This window comes from Triturus cristatus, chromosome 12, assembly GCF_964204655.1.
Source record: "Triturus cristatus chromosome 12, aTriCri1.1, whole genome shotgun sequence".
NCBI lineage: Eukaryota > Metazoa > Chordata > Amphibia > Caudata > Salamandridae > Triturus > Triturus cristatus.
Window position 1 is genome coordinate 717,085,039 of NC_140595.1, and position 10,437 is coordinate 717,095,475.

At 48.3% G+C, this 10,437-nt stretch overlaps 1 non-coding gene across 1 annotated transcript; it reads left to right on the top strand.

Annotated features, from left to right (window-relative positions):
* The first annotated feature begins 6,834 nt into the window (after positions 1-6,834).
* Positions 6,835-6,908, top strand: TRNAN-GUU (transfer RNA asparagine (anticodon GUU)). Its single transcript has one exon. It is a non-coding gene; the product is annotated as a tRNA-Asn (tRNA).
* Positions 6,909-10,437: the final 3,529 nt, after the last annotated feature.

The following is a 10,437-nucleotide window of genomic DNA, read 5'->3' on the forward strand; positions in this document are numbered from 1 at the left end:
GATAGCTCCGCGGGTAGAGCTGAGGATGGAAGTGGTGTGCTTCTCCGGACTCTTGGTGGGGTGGTGGGGCAGTTCCGGCAGCGGGGGTCAATCAAGCAGAAAGCAGCTCAGTGTTTGAGGTGGGTGCTAGGCCCCCTGGGAACCCATGGCTCGTACCTCCTTGCGGTGTCCCCTTGGAGGAAGGGCTGCCTCTGTTTCAAGGTTAGCGTTGCCCCGGCATGGAGAGGATGCGGCATTGATGCCTTGGCTGCCCAGTGCGGTGTCCTGTTGTGGCTCCACAGCTTCAAGCGCCCTAGCATGGTTCAGCTGCTGTGCAGGTGAGTGTTTGCAGCTCGCCACAGTCGAGTTAGTGGAGACTTTGCTGAGCAGAGACGAGTTTGCGTTGCGTGTGTGTTTCCCTCCATGGCAGTGGCTTCTTGGAGTTAGCCTCCAAGTAGGTCAAGGTGGGCACGTACAATTGGTCAGCAGTCGGGCATCATCTGTTTTGCTTGCTAAAATGGTTCCGCCCATGGTTAGGAAAGGGCTTCCAGTGGAGGTGCGGTGAATCCGGAACTGACTTTTGTTTGGCTTGTTGTTGCTGGCTGTGTGGTGCTTGTAGAATAGTCTGGTTGTCTTTGCTCCCCTTTACCCATTTAGCGCCTAGTTCTGTGGAAAGCATGCCTGAACCCGCTGTGGAAAGGATTTTAGGGTCCTCTGGGTCATCTAACGTGGTGGACCAATTTAACAGGTGAGGCCTGGCACATCCTGGCTCAGCGCGGATCCATGGCAGCCATCATTAGGAAACCAGGGTGATAAGCCGGCAGGGCCCACTGCTGTACCCAGCATTTGAATTTAGGCAGGTTTAGGGAAGACATAAACATAAAATGAGACCTGCAGAATGACTCACTACCTCTAGGCTTGCTGGAGGGGTAAAGTTATGGGTGGATCATCTATGGGGAGACAATGACCGAAGAGGGTGAACCATGCGGCACGCTATGCTAAACACAGACTTCAGCTGAAATGTTATAAGCCAATGAAAAAGACAGAGCAAGGGTTCAGGTCAGAACCATTAGGCCACAGAGTGGCATGACAAAATAATCTTTACACCAGCAGGTGGCACATTTTATTCGGTGCAGGCTGATCATGCCATCTCACAAAGTGGTATCTGGTGTGTTATCCGTACGAGTTAGCCATAGCATTGCTCACTGGATAAGTTAATTGACAGGGATAATAGCAGAGGAGGCTGGACCATGCGTCAGGGAATACCAAGCTCAGACGCAGCTTATATATTTTTATCCAATGCCATAGCGTCTAGGTCGGGCCAGAACCAGTAGCACAGCGGGTGGCTTTAATAAGTACTTTTAAGCGTGCAATTGGCACATTGGATAACGGTGCAAGATAATTACACCTCAAGGTACACCTGGGCCAGCATGTGGGGACTCTTTCTGCAATAAGATGAGCAGGCTTGTTAACCAATACTATGTTTCGATCTGAAGGGAGGACAGGCCACCCTGACATGCCTCACCTCCAACATGCCCTTGACTAGTATCCTAACCTTGAAACTGGGTCATGTCCAGCTGTTTTAATCTGGGTGGGGCAAAAGAGGCACAACAGCCGAGGGTTATCATCGTCAGTTTGGATGGGTTGGAGAGCAATGAATGCTTGGTCTGCTCACACAGGCAGGCGAGTTCTGCATGGGCTTAGCTTTGCATGCTACCCAGCATTGTTTTACTGACTAGGGTGATACATTTGAAAGTGTGGCAAGCATGGGCCGAGAGATGGGTCCTTCGATACCATCCATAATTTAACCTGGTTAGAATTCAGGCCATGGAGTGGCTGCATGAACCCCAAGTGCTGGAGGTGGTTTGTTGGGTGGCATGCTTTTTCAGATGTTTGGGCAAGCTCGCACATTTGGTTGTTTCTGCAGAGTTTGGAGCAGGGTAGCATGCCTCATCTTGTCTCTACGGGTTTCTTATGTCTGTCCGGCCATTAGGACTGAGTAGAGCCTTTATCGCTCTGTATATCCTGGCTTATAGAAAGGCCAAGCCAGTACTCAGGGGTCATAGAGCAAGGGTTCCTTTTCTGAGCCTAGTATATGCAGGCGGGAGTAACATTAGTAGCCGCCAGTTCTATTGGGCATCATCTCCTTCAAGAGAGTAGGCATTTCTTTAAGTGTGAAGTAGGCCCCATACGGGAATCAAGGGAGCAATCACCTTGGCTACCTTGACAGTGCAAACAATTATGGCTTGAGAGGGTTTGAGCTCCGCAAGTGGGGGCAGTCCTTGTTTTAGAAAGATGGAAGCTTTGGGACGATTGCACCCCCGGTAGGGGACGGCTTTTACACATGGTCACAGGTGCAGCTCCCAGCAGGTTCACCTAGCCTTAGAGCCCACGAGGGCGATAATAGGACTCCAGGAAGTCAAGTATCAACAGAGTTTTGTGATTTAGAGCCAGCAGACCTTTCAGGGATATGGAGCGACCAAATACGCGTCTTGTTTGGCACATACATACAGTTTTCTTAGGCAAAGTCACAGGTTCATGCTGCAATGACGTAGAGTCAGAGATCTGAAGGGCCAGTTTCAGCGCCAGGTGTACCAAAATTTGTTTAAGACAATGAGGCCGGTACTGCAAGGGAAGATATTAGTCCCCACTCCCACCTCAAGTTCACCCCGACTCTGAATAAAGGAATACAATTTTACTTTCAACATGCCTGGGCAAACAAATATAACACATTGAGTCACAGCTTCAGCCAGCTGATTTATTGAGAGTTTCAGGGGCGGAGGGGTGGTACCCCCAGGCAACAGGCTCCCACTTCAGGAGCAGGGAGAAGTTGTGGCAAGTTGACATACCTCCGAGGTGTATCTGTTGGTTTACTGCATGTGTATCTCTGGGCTTATGGCTGGGTAGAGACATTCTCTATGGTGGGTTGTCCATGTAAGTTGGTGCTTATGATGGTTCTCATCACCAATGTGGTGTTATTATATCTTCCCAAGGTGAAATGACATAAGAGGTACTTCAGCACTTACAACATAGCACTTTTTAGGCGGCGGTGTATAAGTCAAGGGGCAATGGGGATATTGCCATCTCTAACGTTAGCAGCTGCTCACATGGTTTAGCAGTAAGCAGGCTTGGAAGCCTGTCGGGGAAACAACACAGATAAACTAAACAGGCATAATTCCTGTAGGAAAGGAGTGAAACACAGTGAGTATGTGACGACTCCCTTGCATAAAGGCACATATCTCTAAGCCCATCGATTAGTTGAACCTGTACACATCATAAAGGGATAGTCACCAAGGTTGAACAGACTATTGGTTATGCCTTGCCAGGACCCTGAAACACTCCTAATGAACGGGGGCCTCCATAAGGATAAAATGCTGAACATACAGACCGGGGTACATTCGGCTTAAACATCCCCTTCACTAAGCTGCAGGGCAGCTTGTTTTGCCAGTTGTCCTTGAGTCAGGTAAGCACAGTAAGGGAGCTGTATTAAGTGACAAGGTTACTTGCAGGGAGGCAGAGGGGACCCAGCGGACCCACATAAGGTTGGCTGCGCCAAAACATTATAATAGGAATCTAGGAAACTAGGGCTTTTGCAGTTTTAGGCACCAAGGGTCACGGTTGGTCAGCAGGTAGGGGTACCTGGGATCGGGCTACTGTAAGTAACCCTGGTGGGCTGTGTAAGGGTCACTCAGAAAAGGGCGTAGTGACTGCAATGCTGGGCACAGTTCAAATATTCCCTCTAACCAGATTTGACACCAGGCAAGTGTTCACCATGGTTTAGCAATCAAATTGGGCTGTGCAAATGTCTGGCCCAACTCAGCAAAGCAGTTGCACACTCGACCCGGGGCCATGTTACAGGTTGCTTTAGTTACAAACACCCCCTGCCCGGATACCCAGTCCAGCTAGGCCGGTTGAGGAAGGTGACATCTAATAGGGTGCGGCTGTCCCACATTTGGGAAACAAGGTATTAAAGCACTAAAAGGCTACAATGTGTTAAGAAAAGTTGGCTTGTCCATTATTCAAGCGAAGGCAGGTACCCTACTTAGGTACTTACATATATGGGTGTGCTGCGGCTCCAAGGAGACCTGGCCCTCGCTCTTCAGGAGAGGGTTATTTACTGATTCATGCTGAGAGCTCGCCCCTTACCACATTTCAGGTTGAGCAGCTAATGTAGGCATGCTTTACAATGTCATGCAATGTGGGTCCTGGCAAGCCCCTTTGCAGTCACTCTTTTAGGATAGGGGCAGCAACTGCAGCTTTCAGGGCAGGCATGTAAGCGGAGCACCTCATGTAGGTGGGACGATTGGAATCCCACTGTTTCAACTGTACTTCCGTCCGTAAGCCACCCAGGGGAGTGGCTGGAGGTTATGTTAAATGAATTATGTACAGTGTGAATTTTGAGTATACTGAAAGCAACCCTGTGATGCATCAGATGTTTGGTGGGGTGCAGTGTTATTGTGTGAAATTATGTGCAATCTTGAGTAATGGTATAGAATGGTGTGCAGTGCTTCAATAAATGTGTCTGGCAACCTAGCATTTCAGTATTTTGACAGGATCAGAGGTCTGGGTGAATGCCTCTTGTGCATCTTGAGAGTGGCCTGGAAATGGAGGCATGGGTATTTCCACCACTGACTTAATGTGGTTGGGGGTCCCAGGCATGTGCTGGAACAGCTTGCTGTAGAAGCTGAGGCACATGCTGGGGGGGATGTCTCCCCTCCCAACATTTTGTTCCTACAACTGGGAGGCGATGATTTGACTTTCCTGGGTAGGGGGGCACTGCTGTAAGGAATGATCTCCTCCATGTGTAAGTTGAGTGGTGTATGGGTTGGTTTGCAAGGATTCAATAAATGTGTTTGGCAACCTTACATTTCTTTATTTTGCCAGGATCGAAGATCTGGGTGATTGGCCATTCGGGCGTCTTGTGAGTGGCATGGTGGGTGGAAAGCAGCAAATGGAGGCATGGGTTTTCCTCCACCGAGATAATTGGGTTGGGGTACCCAGGCTTGCGCTGGAACAGCTTGCTGAAGAAGGTGCAGCACAGACTGGGGGGGGGGGGGCTCCCCTCCCAACTCCTGGTTATACACCTGGGGGGCAATGATATGACTCTTGGGTAGGAGGGAACTGCTGAAAGAAATGAAGTCCTCCATGTGAAAGTTAAGCAACCAGTTGGGGGCATGGGAGTTATGGTGGTCAGAGATAACCCCACGTTTAATGTGACGGGGCCCGGTCAGGGGATGCTGTGGATACCTTGCACAGGAGAATGTGAACAGTGCTATGTGCAAATTCACTGAACAGTGGGGGTTTGGCTTTATCAGGCATGGTTTGCTGCATGCCAAGTCCACAGGGTGTTTTGAAGAAGATGGGGTTCACCTGTCTAGAGTGAGCATGGACTTGTTTTTGCTGGACCGGGAGAGGCCCTGGAATCAGCAGGATGTAAGTAAGAATGCCGTCCTTGGTGGGGGGCCCTGGTTGTGACGGTGGCCACACCCGGAGGTGTGGTAGAGCCACAGGGCGATCCAGAGGCTGAAAGGTACATGGGGTACTCTCTTCAGGAGCACAGCAAGGGTGCAAATGCCAAATATCACCAGGAAGTCCTTGCGGTGGACCCTGGAGGAGCGACAGCGACCCGCTAGTCCTACGGGCAGTTGAAAACCTGAGCAACCGGGGGCTGCCTGGAATGCTCCGCCCCTCATGGGGCGTGAGTAGAAGAGTGGACTGGTGGTCCACAGGCGGGAAGGGGTAAACCCTCCCCCAAAATTGGTAAGCACTGATTGGTTAGTGCCACGGTGCAATTTGGCTCTTCAGGTGGGCAGGCGGCAGAGGGGCTGCCTGCCCTTGGATCGCCTGTAAGTTAACCCGCCATATTGGCATATTTTGGTATGCAAATAAACCTGCAGCAATTTTCTCCACGAAAAAGGTGTCTTGTCTGTTTATTTAATCAGGAGATTGCTGTGTGTGGATGGGGAGTGTGTTACCGATATTGGCATTATGTCTTTTACACTTTCATCTTCTCTGAGATGCTGTTGCAGTTTCCTGTTGTGTGAGTATTTGTTACACTTCCCTCCTGTCTGAGATGTTTCTCGTTTTGTGGGACTTTGCTGCAGTTTCCTCTTGTCTGAGATGTTTCTTGTTTTGGAAAACTTTGTTACAGTTTCCTCTTGTTTGAGATGGTGTTGCAGGTTCCTGTTGTGTGAGATGTTGTTTCTTGTCCTGTGAGCCTTTGTTACAGTTTCCTTTAGCTGAAACGCTGTTGCAGTTTCCCACTCTCTGACTCTTTGTTGCATTTTCCTCTTGTCTGAGATGAGGTTGCAGTCCCCCCTACCCTGACAAGTTGTTGAGTTTCTCTTAAGTGTGACACTGTTGCACGGCTGCTTGTCCACGACTGGTCCCTGAACGACCAATAGACTTTAGCAGAAAACTAAGCCCGAATTCAAGCCCTGTACTGCTGAAAAAATAGTGAATGCAGTGACGTCACCAGTGTGTCAATACTTCTAGTGCAAGGAAGGAAATGGTCCCGAGGGCTGTTTGAACTGTGAAATGCAGCAATATGCAGGCTACAGTGGGCCACTCAGGCCTTTGCCCCCAGTGCCACTGCACCTGCTGCACCAGTGGGAGCCACGCCCCTGAGCGAATGAAAGGTGCGCCGAGAAGCGCGAGAGGGAGCTAATGAATGCGAGGCAACGGAGGGAGGGGGGGAGCGATGGCGGGGAATGGAAGAAAAATGTGACTTCTGGGCTTGTCTCACAGTATTCAGAACTCCACGTGTATATGTACTCAGATCATTGATATGGGAAAGAAACTGGAGGCGTACCTAAAGGCGGGACAGAAAGCACCGGTCTCTTGGTTAAGCTATCAGTCTCTGTGGCGCAATCGGTTAACGCGTTCGGCTGTTAACCGAAAGGTTGGTGGTTCGAGCCCACCCAGGGACGAAGTTTTCTTTACTAACGTCACCTGGTAAATTCATGTTCATAGAGTGTTGCTACCGTGCGCTGTAAACTACATCCATTACGCCTTCCCACAATTCAACAAGAGATCAAAAGAGCTAATAAAATTATCTTTACACTTATAATGACGTAACAGCGCTCTAAAAGATCACACCCGCACCATCTTTTCCAGCCTTCACAAAACAATATACAATTAATTTGTGTGTATGATAACCATATATAGCACGGGCGATCGAAGGCCCTGTACGAGTAAATTAATTCGCCCCTCTCTGTGCAAAATGTTCATTCCTCTCACTGTGTGCAAAACCTTTAATGCGGCCGTGCTGGCTGCGCCGTCTCTTGGAGGCGGTAGTGTCCTGTGTCCGACCGTGGGCTGTTCTCTATTTTCGGTCACAAGTAGGAGGGAAGGGTGTCGAGTAACCGGCCACACCACGTACTTTATCTTTGGATTCGCTGTCTCAGGTGTTTGGAGTTTACTCTCTGCCCCTTGTGGGCCTTTGCTCTGGCCTCGAATATAGTTAGAGACGTCCCCGTCCTTGCATGTAATAGGGTGCTCTGGACTGAGTGCCTCTCTACATTGTCGTGACTCGTGACACTGCTTGATTGAAACCCCCTCTCCAACCCCTCCCCCTCCCCCCCCCCACCCCCACACACACACAGCGCCCGCAGCATCTTTCCTACTTCAGGTAACATAGCTGGGCAGGTACATTGGACATGTGTCATGGTCTTCTTTCCAAAGTCTACAGCCTACTGCTCCCGCCATTTTTGGCGAAGGGGGCATCGGGTCGAATGTTGGTTGAACACCTGCCCAGAGTCGCATGAACTCAAGTTTTGACTGATATGCATACCCCCGAACACTGTAGGGCTGGGGGGTGTTAGGGCCCTACAGGTGTCGATGACTTTCCAAGCACGGGCCCTCTTCGCCAGGGTCGCTTTGTCATCTTGCATCCTGGGCATTTAGCCATGATTCTGAGTGGTGTTTTTTCAAAGGGCTGGATATTATCAGTCTGATCTCCAAGTGCAGTTTTGACTGTGAAGTTATGGTAAACGCACTGTACTATGTTTCTCTTGTATTCCATGTACGCATATGTATGTGTATTATTGTTTTATTTTAATTTATTAACGTTTTATAACATGGTATAAAAACATCTCCAGTATCATCATTACTGTATCATAGGAAAAACCCAAACTTAAGAATTAATAGGAGCAAAACAGAAAAAAAGAAAAAAGAAAACATAAAAGAACCACTTCCGTGACTGTAAAATCTTACCTTAAACATGACCGAGAGTTGTACATTCATTGGCTTCCATACATTACTATTGACGTAGACAGCGTCTAGTATGAGGACCGTACTCATAAGCCCATACCCTCATCTCCAATTATATCTTTGTTGAAAGCCCAGTTCAGACCCCCACCTGGGATCAGCAAGGTGTAAATATACCAAAAAAAGGAGACGAAAAGGAGACACAGCAATGAACAATCTACATTTCTGAGATACTCATGCACATTACCAGTGGCCCGCTAACCAGCCTAATCACTGTATCCTCCGTCAGTTTTCCCCAACCCATGGTTCTCAAATTTGTGACAGTTGGTGACCTCTGACACCATCCCTGCTAAGCAGTTTTGATATAATCCCCCAAATTATTAGGACGATTCTGGGGAGGGAGTAATTCACTGTACAGCTCCGTTTGTGTGTTGCAATAGAGCATATCCCTTGACCATTCTGCTAGAGTAGGAGGCGGACCTTGCGCCCAGTGCACAGCTATTCTGCGCTTTGCGATCAATAACCCCATTTCTATCAATCAATGTATATCTTTCTTTATCTGTTTCGAGTAATCTAGTAGGGCAAGTAGAGGATCCGGTGAGATTGGTGTTTCTACGATATCGCTCAATTCCTGGAATATCAGGCTCCAGTGATTTGCTACATCTGGGCACAGCCAGGCTATGTGTAAAAAATCCCCTGGACTGGCTCTGCATCTATCAAATCAAATCAAAAATTAGCTTTATTCGGTTTTTATTTTAAAAAACAGGAAAACCATAAAAGCACAGTTTTACAGTTGTATATCACATTATCATACAATATATACAAATTTAATATAAAAGTTGACACAGCGTTTACAAAAACTAAAAATAGTTCAATACTAAGGCCTAGCAGCATATTTTTGAGTAGGTCAAAATTCATAGATGTTTGCTACATTTGATCGTACACTTCAAAAATAGGGCAATATATCTTGCGAAGCAATCATTATCTAAAAGCTGCAAAGCGAGGTAGGCTGCACGACATTGCCTCGTGCCCCATAGTTTCAGAATGGGTTTGATCCACCTCCTCTTCTGTTTCAGTTAGAATTTACAGAACAGGACTACGTGGATTGATGTTTGCGGGGAAACTCCGTCACAGGGGCAGTTTGGTAAGGTTTTGGACCAGTCATTTATGGTCGGAAAACTTACCAAGCAGTGGAATACATCAAGTCTGAGACGTGTAAGAACAAATCTATCGTACACGCTTAATGTATAGGCTAAATATGGTTGCATGCCAATGGTGGACCGCATCATTTGGTTAGTTTGAACCGATGACCGCGATGCTTCAATGGCAAATCTATCATGCGCTGCTGTTTCCCGCAAACCATATCAATGCAGGCGGGCAGGTGCATAATAGACTCTTTGTAAAAATTTAAAGTAGATTAGCCGATGCCATCCGTTCAAGGAGATCCGCTGTGTCACCTCACAGCAGTAGCTCCAGGTGTCATCATCTATAGTCATATCTAAGTCAGTTTGCCACTCTAACCGCGATTTAGTGTAAAAGGTTTTGCGGTAGCCTCAAACTGCACTGTATATGCTAGACACCAGCCTACAAGGAAATTTCAATCTTAGCATTGATGAGAAGGGAGCGACCTCTGCTGGCTCTGCCATCTTCTCCCAGAAGCTCTCGCAGGGCGTGTCGCACTAAATAGAAGTGGAATCGCACAAGCGGTGTGACCTCCTGATTTTCGGCCCCAGTCTTAGTCCATCTCCGCACACTTCCTTCAAGGAAGTGGTCACCAACTTTAGTTATGTTAATAGTCTTCAATGCCTTAACCACCCTCCGGTCTCCGCTGATGGGCGACCAGCTGCACCACTCTATTGTGGTTATCGGAGAATATAATATAGTGCTCGCCTGTCTCTTCACCAGGTGGTGCCACGCATGCACCGTGGCATTAATAGAATCGAAGATACCTGTTCTGCGGTCGGGAGCATGAAATAAACAGGAGGGGAGAGTGGCCGGGGCCACAGTCATCCTCTCTCTGTGTAAGTGAGGGGATCCAACTGTTGATGTATCCAATGGTAAGCGTGCAAACCTAGTGCTACTCTATAATAAAGTTCCAAACCTGGGGCCCCTAGGCCTCCCAGCATGTAGGGAAGGGTAAGTAATTTCCACTGGACACGCGGCTGCTTCCCCGTCCAAGCCAATTTCGTCAGTAGTGCTGTAATAGTTTTAAAGAAATGTGCCGAAAGGACCATAGGTATGTTTAAGAAC